Source organism: Coloeus monedula (genome assembly GCF_965178545.1).
Source record: "Coloeus monedula genome assembly, chromosome: 2".
In the NCBI taxonomy this organism is placed as follows: domain Eukaryota; kingdom Metazoa; phylum Chordata; class Aves; order Passeriformes; family Corvidae; genus Coloeus; species Coloeus monedula.
In genome coordinates this window covers 838182-851909 of record NC_138782.1, presented here as the reverse complement: position 1 = coordinate 851909, position 13728 = coordinate 838182, and the positions used below count along the sequence as shown (strand labels likewise).

The window sequence follows — 13728 nt, the reverse complement described above, 5'->3', positions numbered from 1 at the left end:
AGCAAAGGAAGAAGAAAAGAGAGCTTTTTTTTTATACTGTGTATTACCTGTGCCACTGCATGTGTGTTTGCTGTGAAACACAGTGGTTCCTTTAGAAGTCATCCAGGACATGTAGGAATCTGTGCAGAAACAAACACTCTGGGAATTTTATTTGTTATTATATGAAGAGTCAAATTCTGCTTTTTTACAGCAGCACAGGTCTGAAATTACTGGACTGGCGTTAGTTAATCTCTTCTAGCATAGGGAAGTGGGAGCTGACTGTCACTCTCCCAGCTGGAGCAATCCGTGCCTGTGCCTGCTTCAGCCACTGACAGCCGTGGTGGTGAGAGCCAGTCCTCCCTCCGAAGCAGTTCCTGGAGTAAAGTTTTCAGTAATGCTTGGAATAATAATGAGGGGGCGGGCAGCTTCCCTTACAGAGCAAAGCACTTGTGGGCAGGGCTGGTCAGAAGCCCGCGCTTTGAGAGAGGGAAATGCTTGTGCTGCTTTTCAACTCTGCATCAGCTAGGGAGCTGCAGTGTCCCCCCCCAGCTCAGCCTGCCGGGGTGACAGGATGCTTCTTCCTCCCACCTCATCCCATGGGACACTTCAGCTGACCCTCCTCCCACTTTACGTTCCCTGAAGGAAGAGCTTGAGATCCTGGAATGTAATTGGGTCTGGCTGCCTCCCCTTGAGCCCCTTTGACTTGTGTCTTTGTAACAGCCGCTGATGAAAGGATCTGTTCGGTCTGAAGCACCCGCCGTGTCTGCAAGAAGCAGTGCTGTGTCTTAGGCAGGTTGTTTACACATCCACAGCTCATTCCAGGTACAGAAGAGTCCTGCAGTGCAGAAAAGGAGCACCTGCTGATCCTACACCTCTGTCCACGAGCACAGTGGGGGGGACGAGGTGCAGCTTTTGATGTTAATGCAGGAAATGTCTCTGATCAGTGCCAGCCCAGCAGTTGTCTTGAAAATATTTTCCACTGGTGGGATTGTTTGCTTTCCATCCCTGTGTGCTTGCAACCCAAAGCATATGTTGGAATCCATACAGATGCTCCATCTCTGTAGATACTTCCCCGTGACTGGTTTTCTGGTTCAAGGATAATCTTGCTTCTCGTCGCAATTTGGTGCAGCTCCAGTTGGCTGTTGGACTCTGAAGATACTCTCACTTCCTACCCCCTGCCACGGTGATATGCCAAATATGCATATTTTTTGATTCTGCCTTGTGATTGCTTCACTTTAGAAAATTTTTATGTAGCTTACAGCCTGGAAAGTTAGAAATTGGTTTTCAGAGATTGGGCAAGTAACTGACTTTCTAACCACTTTCATTAAAATTAGGAAAATCAGAGTGTGAAGACAAGCCACCATTGCTTTCACTGGAGTGGACATGGATGAATATGTATTCATATTCACATACTCACTTTTGCTTTTGTAGAAGCTTGTTTCTGTGTTGCCTTCACAGTTATTCTACAACCATCACAAACCCTGACTACGCAAAGATGTGAATTCTCAGTGCAGAACAAAAAAATTGAAGGATCAGAGCAGAAGCACAAACTGGTTAAAAAGAAACTAAGCCTCCTCTCCCACATGACCATCTTAAATATGCAAAACTAGAGCACAGATCCTGGGTATTTTCCCCTTTGGAGGTCACTTCTAGCTTGCTTTACAGAAGCCTGACTTGTGTCTTTGCCACCCCAGAAGTTACTTGCTTTGAAATAATACTTGCAGAGGAAAGAGATCTGTTCCCTGTGAATTCCAGATAACAATCTCCCTCCAGGCTGTGCCTACTTGATTTTGACCTGTTTATTCCAACAGAAAGAGTGTGTGCATGCGGAGCAGGACGTCGTGGGGCTGCTTGGCATCCCAAAGCAATGGGGGTTTGCACTGCAGGAAGGCTGGGGCATTTCCGTACAGCTCTCGTGCACACGTCCCAGCTCCAGGTGAGACTTCCCACCTGAGGCTTCTCCCCATCCTTGCACGGGCATGCCAGGACATGGACATCCTCGACAGGTTAACCACACCCTGGAAAACAAGGGCTTAATCGTTAGAGCTTTTAGTGCCAAAGTAAAATTGCTCTGCTGCCTAAAGCTGGGCAGCCTCCGGGTTGCTGCTGGGCTGCACAGCTCCTGAAGTGCAGCTTGCAGTCAGTCTGTGGCGCTGGGAGGTGGATGCACTCGGGGAGTCCCAAGCACGCTGTGCTTGCTGGAACGCTGAAGCAGAGGCAGCGTGTGGCCATGCCTTGGGAGGGCAGTGTGGAGACACGGGACTTGGGATGAGCTGCAGGTATGTTGGTTTTGCGTGGTTTTCCTCCCTGCTGCAATGGTGATCAGCCCTCTGGGCACAGCTGAGCATGTGCCCACTTCCCGTCCAGCTGCCTCGAGCAGGCTGCAGCATTCAGAGAGGAGGAGGAGGCTGATCTTCAGCCTCTGGCTGTGGGGAACAAACAGCGCTCTCTTCACAGTGCCAAGCAAATCACTAGAGAAGAGGAGTAGCACAGAATAAACAAAAACAATTGAATATACCACAGCCTGGAGAGAGCAGGTGCAGTGAAACCGCTTCAGACTGTGCACACAAGAAGATTTTACAAGTGAGCCTTTAAAGAATAACTGGGGAAAAGGAAAAGTGGCATAATTCATGTATCAGCTGCCATGCAAATGTCTCAAACAAGTAACATTTTAAAGAGAGAGCTCTGCTTTGTGTGTGAACTTAAATCAACACTTGTCCTGCCTGAAATTCTTTTGTGCTGACTGCAGGGAGAGCTTGGATTTTAGAAGTGTGTTTTCTAATGTTGCAGAGCAATGCCATCTAGGGCATAGAGCCTTACAGTTATTCCTAACAGGAATGCTATCCATCCTTAGTGACAGAGCTTCCTGGATTGAATATTTATAACTGGTTCATCACATCTGCATTAGGCCTGTTGAAATTTGCTCATTTTCAAGATCTGCTTCCAGTTTTCTGGACTATGCTCAGTGTCAGGTATTAATGGATTGCTTTGTCTCAACTGGAACATAATGAATTTCTGGATATACCTTATTTCTTCCTTGAATCCTCTTGGCAGCTTTCATCCATGCAGCACAGCAGGGATTATCGATGGTCTCTCTAATCTTCAGCTACTCAAGGAATCTGCTATGGCTGTGATTAGAGCCACAGTACACTTGGGCAGTAGATTAAAATATTAAATCTAACAGGCCAGATCTTGTCATCCTCACTCAAAGCTACTTACTGTATTGTTGAGGCTCCCTGTTCAAACCAAGCTGCCTGTAGAGTAGTGGTGTGCATTAGCTGAACACACCCCAACAACCTGGCCCGGTCACAGCTCTGTCCTCACTCCTGGGTGATGCAGCTCTCTCCAGGCTGAAGATGAAGTGCCAAATACAAGGTAACAATCTGCTGGGTTGAGTGGAGGTCTGTGGCAGTAATGACTTATGAACCTGGACTCGTGGTCCAGGTTCATTTTTTTATGTACCATCTCTTCCTCTTGCTTCCTGCTATTTGAACTCATGATGCTTGGCCTTTCTCGGGAATGGTAGCAGTACTCAGTGGCACTTTGGACAAATACTGTTTGCCTCTGCAATGGGTTTTGTTCTGTGTACACAAATTTGCTCCCCAGTAGAGAATAGCAAGTGCTTTAGCTCTCAAACCAATCTCAGGACATTCTTCAAACTCCCAAGGCTGCACACCAGGTTCTAGACCAGCCAGCTTCTGCCTGCCTCTGTGAGAGTTACATTTGCAGCTGATCATCCTCAAGTTACTGGTCTTGTATGACTTCGTTGTTTTTACAGGGTGCTCCAAACCGAAGGCAAAATACTTGACTACAACATGAAAGCATACTGGGAAATGTTAGTACTTTCACTAATAAACACAAGAGCTTTCAGTGTAGCTGCAGGAATTCTTTCCCCTCCCTTGGAATAATGGAATTCTTGCTGCTATCTGAGCATAGAGGGGGCCTGATTCTCCTCCAGGTTTGTAGTTCGTTGGTTCCAAGAGGTAATAAAGCAAATGCCTGCTGACACCTCAGAACAGCATTGCCTGTGGGCACTCCAAGTCTGGGGAAGGGTTAGATGTTAAAAGTATTAATTAAGAAGCATAAATTACATGAGTAATTAAATTTTTGTAGGGTCTAGTTAAACAGTGCACTGTTAAAAAACCACGATGCTGAAGTGACAAATAATAGGTTCATCACAGTTCTCCGTACTGACCTGTTGTCCCATAAATTGGTATGGTGTATGTCACTCCTCATTGTAACTGGAGATCTGGAGCACAGATGACTTTATTTAGAAAACTATTTTAAAGCCAGGCTACAAACGCTGTCTTTTTCCCTCTTCAGTGTAAAGATAAAAGGATGAATCACAATCATTGCTTTCCTGCAAGTTAAGACAGCTGTGAGAGAAAGACTGGAAATATCAGCCTGGTTTTTTTGAAGGTGATGAGAGCATGCTGGTTTTTGCCAGGACTCCATCCACCCATAATGAAGGCAGAGGCTGGTTTCCTCAGTAGCTGGTACTTCCAAGTCCAAGCTTGGATCAACTCAAGTCGCTGTGCTTCAGTGGTGGGTGAAAGACAGCAATCAGCAGTGCTGAACTTGGGCGGACAGAGGAAGTCCTTACCCAGACACAGGTCCTACCACTGCTTCTCTCCTACCCACACAGTGCCACCTAAAAAAAGATACGTGCTCAGCAGTGGGATCAGAACATGGCTCTGATCATCCCCAAGTTCCTGAGGATTACTCACAGCTAGTGTCTGGCAGTCATCACCTCCCTCGACAGAGATCTCATCACTACTGCCACATTACTTTGGCTCGGACTGTAGAGAAAGGAATAGCTTTTGGCAGATACACAGCTGGAATGAGCTTTCATTGGCAGCTGGAGGCTCATTATTGCGCCTCCTTTCTTGCTCTCTGAGCTAGTTGAGGCTGCTGGTGAGGAGATGGATAAGATGCCATAGCCCTCACACCTTCCTTACACAGAGAGGGCAGGATGTGTGTGGTGTTCCTGTGTTCCTCTGACTCTGCAGGGGCTTTCTGAGAAACTTGGGCTTCTGGTGCACACCTTCTTTGGGAGCTGAGATGTCCAAGCCTTCGCACATCCCTGTACGGGTGCACATTTTGTGTGAATACTGTTGTCAAAAAAATTCTTGAAATTAAAAGAGAGGGAAGGTAAAAAGTAAGTGCTGCTGAGCTGGAAATGGAGTTATGCGGCTTTTCCACTTACTCATTTCCTGGCTGCTGAGGAAGCTTAGCTGTTGTCGGCTCTCCCATCAGAACTCCACCATGGAGATCCGTATTGATGTGAAGGAGCGCTGGAAAACTGTTGGCCAGATCTACCTTCATGGGACAGGGCTGAGAGAAAGGGAGGAGGTGGAACAAGGAGAGATTCTGCCTCACTGTGCATTGCAGAGCACGGAACAACTCAGGATCCCAATGCTAGCCCAGCTACAAAAAACCAGTCCTGCAGAAAAACTAGCTGGCTCAGTTCTGTGGGGTTTTGTTCACTGGTTGGTTAGCGGGGGTTTTTGGTGGCTTATTTTCTTTGCATATGTGTAATTATGTTCCCTCTGATCACTGTATGAAAAAGTAATTAGGAAAACTAAACAAAACATCTCAGTCTGTTTTGCTCTTAAGCAGCTTTTGCTGTGCCTCCTGCATGCAGTTTGATTCCCATCTCCCTCCTCCCTTGCTATAAGGAACAGCTGAGTGCAAATCAGAACAAGAAATCCAGCTCGAAGCCGCAAGTATAATACACATAATGCTGCCAAGGGTAAGATTTGGAATTTACTGAAGTAATCACTGTCACATGCTATAAAATGAAACACACATCATGTTTTCAGGTGAGAACAGGTCACTCTGAAGTCATTGGTGGACATCACCTGGCTGCAGGGGCTGGGGTGGGTGCACCTGCACGGCTGGGAGATGGCACAGTTGCTCCTGTGGCGCAGCAGCAATGTGTTCAGCTCACAGGAGAGAGATGCAAGCAACTCCTCTGTCTTTTCCTGTGCTGCAGTTTCTCTTCTCACTCCCGCAGAGCTCACAGCAGTGTGACAGACGTCTAGGGCAGGAGCCAGTGCAAGAGGAGAGTGTCTTGACGCTGGAATCTTGGCTACCATAAGAGAAGCTAGCCAAAGGAATTAACAGTTTCTGCTCCTTGCTGCAGCTGCCACGGTGTGACAAGAGATAAGCAAGTCTATATTCCATCCCCGTGGTATCTACTCGGGACACTGGAGATCCATGCTCATAACACGCTTTGTACTCGGGATGTGATTTTTATAGCTAAAGTACATGCTGCCGTGGCCCAGTCACATCCAAATTCCATGGGAAAACTTCCCTCGCCTCTCCATGGCTTATAAACACAGCAGAGCAGCAGCTTGGGGAAGACTGTATGCCAGTCTTGTCCAGACTAGTCAGGTGCTCAGAGGCATCCCACCTTGAATCCTTCCGCCTACACATTGGTCTCTGACCCGCATCCGTATGATGAGAAATACAGCCCAGCTGTTCAGGGCTTGGGAAAAACTGCTGTTCTGCAGGCTTACTGTATGTATAGAAAACCGTGCCAAGCCCATCTCGCAGCTGGATTTGAGGGGAGGGGTCTCAGTCAGGGATAAATAAGAAAAACAAGCCATGAAACTTGATGCCATATCTCAGATTCTTCAAAGGCTGTACCAGGCAAAGGCTTTTCCAGTGAATTTTTTCCAGTTCTTAGAGCTCAGTTCTGCTCCACTTTGGCAGGGCTGGCTATGTCCTAACTTGCCTCTTGTTTACTGCCTTTTCTGCTCCTGTTTTCATCTGTGGCTGGCAGTTCACCTCACTGCTCCCAAATGTTTGGGCGGGGAGGCAGGGGCGGGGGGTAGTGGTGTCTTCCCCTCTCTCTGTAAGGGTAGCCAAGGGCTCTGATGGCTCTGCCAAACCAGGCACCGCAAGACTGGACTTCAGTTCCATCTTCTAGGCTCCCATTGGACTGAACAGTCAGTCACAATACAGCTTGTGATGAATGCATTTTAATGTCTGTGCGGTGTTCATGCAGGTGGAGCCATTGCCAGAGGCCCTGGAGACGCCTTGTAGAACTCACCACTGCTGCCACAGCTGGCAAGCAGGATTGCTGCAGCTCACGCCAGCGAAGTCTCACACCTCGGTCAAAAGGCAGCTATAGATTGGGGGGAAGCTGCCGCAACAGGAGCTGCTCAGCGGGACTAAGCCAGGGCTCTTAGGCCCGAGGATAAATGGGAGCTTTCATGGAAGCCACGGATTAATATAAATATCACCTTCTTGGACATGAGACAGCATTCCTTCATCCTGCCTTCTAAAAGCTAGGTAAGAATCCACCTTTCATTTTAATGGTCTCGATTTTGGAATTGCTTATACCCCCTTTAAGTAGATTTTGCTGCTGCGGCATGTCTTTGAAGGTGTTTGTAATCAGGCTTGACACGTCAGCTGCTCCTCACTGTGGTCACTGGCATTCTTAATGGGCACTGCTGGCAGCTGCCAGAATGGAAGGGAAATGTTGCTCTCATTGTTCTGTTATTGAAATAACTTGCACTGAAATACATCCTGGAATGAGCTGTGGAAAATGCACAGCCTAACGGCACCGATGCTGTGAATGATCTTAACCGCTTCGTTGGCCCAAGTCTGCGGAGAACTGCGCCCACCGCACGGGTCCTGGCGACTTGGGGATGTCTGTGAGGCCACCCCGCCCCCCGAGCAGGTGACGGTGCGCTGCGGCCCGGAGCCCGCCCGGCTCCGTGCTCGCGGTGCCCCCGCTGCCCTCACGGGCTCGGCCCGGCCCGGCCCGGCCCGGCCGGGGGCGGAGCGCGGCCCGCGAGCGGCGCATGCGCAGGCGGCGGCGGCCCCGGGGGCAGCGGCGCGGGGGCAGCGGAGCGGCGGCGCAGAGCCGGCCCCTCCCCGCGCCTCCGCCCGGCCCGGCCGGCCGGGGCGGCTCCGACTGCGCTGCCCGGCGCTGCCGCCGACGCGCGGGAGGCGAGGTGAGGCGAAGCGAGGCGAGGTGAGGCGAAGCGAGGGAGGGAGGGGCGGGCGGTGGGCGGTGCGGGGGTCGCGGCCGTCCGTGGGGCTCGCGGAGCCCGATCGAAACCGCCCCCGCGAAAGCGCCGCGGGAGCGGGCGGGCCGGGCCCAGCCGAGCCTCGGCGGCCGCCGGTGCCGCGGGGCAGCGTTGTCCCCGCCTCGGTCGCAGCCGGTGCTCTCACCTACGACCCCTTTACCCGCCAAGGGCGACCGGATCGGTTCGGTCCCCGCGGGCCCCGGGTTGGGGACCCTGCTGGTGTCCGTCCCGCCACCTCCCAGTCCTCTCCGGTGCCACGGAGTCGCGACGGGAGCGCGGTGCGGTGCGAGCCCGTAGCGCGGCCCCGGCCCTGGCACTGCTGCGGCAGCGCACGCCGTGGTCCGGAGTCCAGCCCCTGCTCCACGGGGAGCCCTCGGTCCGGGCATCCGCTCCCTTTGCTGGCTGGAACAGGGGCTCCTGGGGCCTAAAAGGCGGGGATGCAGTGTATGTCTTGCTGCATCCTCTTCTGAAATGTTCCCTTGTGCGTATTATGGCAAAAGGTTCTTTTAGATCACGCAGGTGTGGTTTGGTAGATGTAGAAGAGCAGACGGTATATTTTCCTCTGTGAACTCGTCTTCTCACGTTTTCGGAGTTCTCACCTCTCATTTGTTTTATTTGCTGATTTCCCAAAGTGTAACTCTTAAGCCCTAGTAAGTAAGGAACGTGTTCATGTGCCTTTGCCAGCCCAGCTGAGCTGATGAGGCGTGAGCAGAACAAAATTTCCACCAGGTATTTGCGTGACAGCAGAAGCCGCGGGGCTTAACAGGACAGTGCTGGCCGGAGCCCTTTCCCTCAGAGGATGGCTTGGGGTGACAGCAGAGGGACTGGTCGGGTGAGTGGAGTTGATTGTACCTGCAGAGGTGTGTCTGTGTGTGCTGGGTGGGGGCTGGAAGGCCGATGGGGCCGTGCTCGGAAAGGCAAGGACTCAACAGCCTTGACTCTGCTGCTCCACAGCAGCTGTGTCTTCGATTCAGCTGAGTCTGCGCTGGTTCCACGAGTAATTCTGTGTTTTGTTGTGGTAAAAGTATGCCAGTATAGCCATGGAACCAAGCCCTTGACTTTCCTCAGGCCAGATCTATATTAAGGTTCATTAGTTTTAGCTCTGTTTAGCTCCAAAAATACCAGTTGCTTACTTGGGGCTTGACTATTTAATTAGATCAGCAGGAGGAAGTGGGATGAAGCTATGCTGGCCAGGGGTCTTTTGGCTGCCAGTAGTGCTGGCACAGCTGGATAGGGTGCGTTGGGGGGCTCTTGTGGGTGACTGTGGTAGATCACTCTGTCACCCTGTTGCGCTCCCAGCCAGCTCAGTGTCTCTCACTCCACCTCTAGGAGAATGGTTGTGCTGTCTGTGTGAAACTCTGCTCCAGTGTCCCCTCCTTCCACCTTTGATGAGGCATTTGGTGAGTGAACAGCTGGACAGGTGTTCTGGTGTGTGGCTGACAGGACCAGGAGAGGTGGCTCCTGTTGCTCTTGATGTAGAAGAAGACTAGCTCTTCTACTTAGCTATCAGGGCATTCCTGCGTTGTTTTTAAAGCTAGTTCAAGCAGTAGTTACTGAGAGACTGAATGAACAGTAGGGTGACTGAATTTTTTTCAGAAGGGACCTACTGCTTTAAAAAAGAGAAGAACAGTGCTGTTACTGTAGCAGTTAGAGAGCTGCTGTTATGTAGGAGAATAATGCGGCTGTCACATTGCAGCGATAAGTGAGGTAATTCATCTCCCATCGGCAGCAGGGGATTGATGGAGTACTGTATCAAGTAGATACGGACTCAGTTCTTTTCTTAATACCTCACTGAACCCCAGCCACAGTTTATTGGCCCTGTAGGATCACTGAGAGGCTCTGTGTCGGGAGGAGAAAGGGGGTGAACAGCAAAATCGTGTTCTTAGCTTGCAGGCATGGTGACTTCAAACGTTAGTGGAGCAACATACAGAAAACTGGTTCTGTGATCAAATGTATTGCAGGCTCTGTGGTTGTGCAGGACTTGCCTGTGGCTTTAATAAATACTTGGCATACCATACAGATCTCAAGAGTAAGAGGTTTAAGAGTAAGAGAGTAAGAGGCTTTACGTACCTCTAATGTGCAGTTGGAGGTTTATCGAGATGTGTCTCAAAAAACCCTCTGAAGCTCCTCAGTGAAGAGTTGCTGTGGTGAGAATGCTAAGTAGAGTCAAGCATACCAGTTACCATTTGTTTTGTTTCGGTCACTTATCATTCGATTGGTAATTCCTATCAGGAGAGGGGTTGGAACTGAATATTTCGTGCCCTGTGTTAAATCGAATCATCGTGTAGCAAAACACAGAGGTGTCGTAGTATGAATTGGATGGATATGAGGGTCTAGTTTTCCAATATATGTCTTAGTTCAGAACACTGAAAATAAATTATTCCTGACACATAAAATGCTACATCAGGACACTTAATGCAACATGCTTATCCCATGTCTTCTCATGGAGCATGTTACTGGCAGCTAGAAAGGAGGTCGTGTCTGCTTCTTAGCATTTGTGGTGCTTGTGATGCAGAGTAGGACTACTGTGGACATTACTGGTACCTGATATTCTACCACCTGCAGTTACCCAGTGCTGAGGTGCTCTGGTTTACCTTACCATACATGTTCAGGAGTCCTGAGCATTTGCAGCTAGAGCAGGACAAGGAGAAAGAGCTGGCAGGGGCATGGAATTTTCTTTGTCTCAGCTGCTGTGAGCCATGACAGGGTTTGTTTGTGGAAGGGCAGCTGCTGCTGCTTCGCATTCTTGGCTGTCGAGTCTGAAGTGTGTAAGTGGTTTTGGTCTGGGCTCTGTGTGATCCTTACCTGGCAGGTAAGATTACCTGCTGTGCTATAACCCAGCCTGTGTTAATTTGGCTTTGAGGACCTTTTTGTAGATGGACCACAACAAACACATACGGTTCCTTTCTCTGCCTCCTTGTTCCTTTCCACAAGGCTGCCACAGAAATGAGAGGTGGTGAAGGACCTGTCAGGCATCACAGCAGTCCATGGCTGCCTCCGTGCTGGACATTCTGCCCCAAAAAGCATCCCCTGTCTCAGCTGATGATGTGATTGGCAAGACAGACAGAGGTCTGTGCAGTGTGGAAACACAGGTCCTTTTCTCATGCGGGTGTTGTGCTGCTGGGAAAAGTGTGTGTAAAGTGCACGCTGCTGCTCTGTGCCCGAGCTGGCAGGGGAAGAGTCTCGGCATGGAAGTGTTCGCAGCTGCCTGTTTCAGCTGAGGGTTGCTGCCTGAAGTTTTCAGCCGAAACAAAAAGCATAGTAATGTAGCATAGCATTCCCAGGTTGTCTCGTGCTTGTGAAGTCCATTCTTTGTGAGGATCATTCTTTAGTCGAAGGAGGGTGGGCCTAGTTCTCCTCTGTTGACAGTAAGTTTTATGCTTTATTGACTTCAGGGGAGTTGCTTCTGAACTTACGCTGTTGTGAATGCTGAATCAGGCCCAAGAGCTTGATTTTATCCTTGTAACTTTTGGTTGCCTAATGTAGATCTTATGAGCCTGCAATACACAGAACCCATTGTTTACTTTTTTAAGTAAAATTGAAAATTTTGCAGGATGGCTAAAGCCATATTTCTGCCTTGGGATCAGCAGAGAGAAACTATACATAATGGAAAAGAAATTGTGGAGCTGCAGTCACATTCTGTCAGTCGGTTCATTCTGGTTTTTTTGGAAATGCTGATCTAAACAATTAGCTCAGTTGAAAATTGTTGTGCGTTAATGCTGTACTGTTCCCTTTGGAGCTGGTAAGGATTCTGCCATCTGCATGAATATGGGAGAGGAGCATGAAGATCTCCCCATGGTAGAGTGAAAGTAGCAAAAGGAAGTTACTGGAGTCCTAGCAGTCCTCTGGCAGGAATAACAGTGTTTTGTGGTATGTAATCATCATATACTGTTTGGAATTAGTGCACCCATTTGTGCTGGGTGTTGTGTGAGAAGACAGCTAATGATGCTGCACCAGGGAGGATTCTGGTCTGTGAAGGCTGCCTATAACGGGAGGGTAGGATGAGAAAAGGGAAATACATTTTTCCTCCTGATCTGGGAACGGGGTTTTGCAAGACAGCCTTGTAAATGAATGTTCTTGGAAGATGTCTTATCTGTAACTTGTCTTCGAAGAGTAAAAGCCCTGCTTTGCATGTAAGCAGGTGTTGTCTTTCTGAGTTCTGAAAAGTCTGAAAACACTGGATCGTTTTGTGTGGTATTCAGAATCTAAAGGACAGATCTTTTGCTGCAAGTTGCTGTTGCTCCATTACAACCGGCAGAGCACTGCAGATTGACTCTGGTGAGAGATGTTAAGTCACCTCCCCAGCCTCATGTACACCTGCTTAGAGGCAGATGCAACTCTTTCCTGAGGTACTTTTCTCAAAAAAACACCCCCAAACGATTCTTTTTCCTCACTCCACCAGCTCCAGAATGTGAACGTCATCTGGCCAGATGCCCAGGACTAAATACAGTGCTCTAAACAAGGTCTCACAAGTGGCTTGTATGGGAAAAGAAGAAAATCCACAATAGCCAGATACTTTTTTGACTTTTAAAGGGTTCTTTTGCACTTTTTTTTTTTGCATCAAAGGTGATGCTTTTGTCTTCCAGTTTATATTTGCTGAATACAAATCTGTGCTTTCCAGGAATTAACTCCAGGGCTCTTCAATGCTGACTTTGTTGAAGCATACATCCTTGCGACATGAAAATAACCCAAAACCTTACTGGTTTTGCTTTCGTGCATGATGTGTGCTGCATATGCTGACATTCCCTTCTTAACTTGACTGTGGATCTGTAGCCTTGTCTTCCTCTAAATCCTTTGCTTAATATTTTCTCCTAATGGATGATGATTTTTGAGCATATGCCAAGATGTGTCTTTAAATGCGTTTGAGAGTGAATGTGTGGAAAGAGAGGGGAACATTGACTTGACTCCCTGGGTAGGGTGAGGACTTGGAGCTGTGGAGCACGTGGGGATGGCAGAAGGCAGGTCTGAGTGAGTGGTCGGAGCAGCCCAGGGAGGCAGTGCCCAGAGAAATTCTGTTTACAAGTACCCTCTTTTATCTTGCTGCCCTGCAGGTGCCTGGTCAGGTGTTCAGTGCAAAAGCCAGATGCTGTGGCACGAGGGGTTTCTCCTATGTGGAGCAGTGGACAGAATTCCCAGCTGTGTTCCAGCCCAACCTGTGTGCCTGAGCCAGTGTGGCAAGGTGCTGCCATGTACTCCAGCTTTTTGCTGGTTCTGTAAGTGAGCCTTGTGATAATTCTAACTTGGGAATTAAAGAAGGCCTGTACTGAGGCCTGGGGATGCCTGCTACAAGTTTTGGATCTGCTTGTATGGGAAACTGCTCACCACCTTTTGCAAAGAAGTTAAGTTTTTAAACTGTTGTTTTTGGTTTGTTTTTTTTTAATGCAGCCACAAACCAAAACCATAACCTTCACAAAAATAAACATGCATCCTTGTGCCAGCTGGGGCCTTGGCATGCTTTATGCTGCATAACTTGCTGAGACTGTAATTTCTTAGGAAAGCAGTTAGATATTGGCAACTATGAAATGTCAGCCCTCAGTAAATGTTGTAACAAGCTATTTTAGCTACAGCTGCGGATTTAAAAAAGAATAATTTGCTCACAGTGTTCTTGGTAGTTAATGCAAGAATAAAAATCAGACTTTGGACACACTGAATAGCTTGGGAGAAGGAAGCAGGGTTCTTGTGGTGTGTTTGCTAAGGGCCACAACTG

At 48.9% G+C, this 13728-nt stretch overlaps 1 protein-coding gene across 5 annotated transcripts in view; it reads left to right on the top strand.

The window, feature by feature from the left end:
- Positions 1-7818: 7818 nt before the first annotated feature.
- RIN2 (Ras and Rab interactor 2) overlaps positions 7819-13728 on the top strand; it is a 62767-nt gene continuing 56857 nt past the window's right edge. The window contains exon 1 of one of the 5 annotated variants that reach the window (XM_082303183.1): positions 7819-7946. The gene's annotated coding sequence lies outside the window, so the exon portion shown is untranslated. Of the gene's footprint in view, positions 7967-13145; positions 13235-13728 lie in introns of those variants that run through there. The other 4 variants (XM_082303185.1, XM_082303189.1, XM_082303188.1 and 1 more) reach the window with 4 other exon arrangements.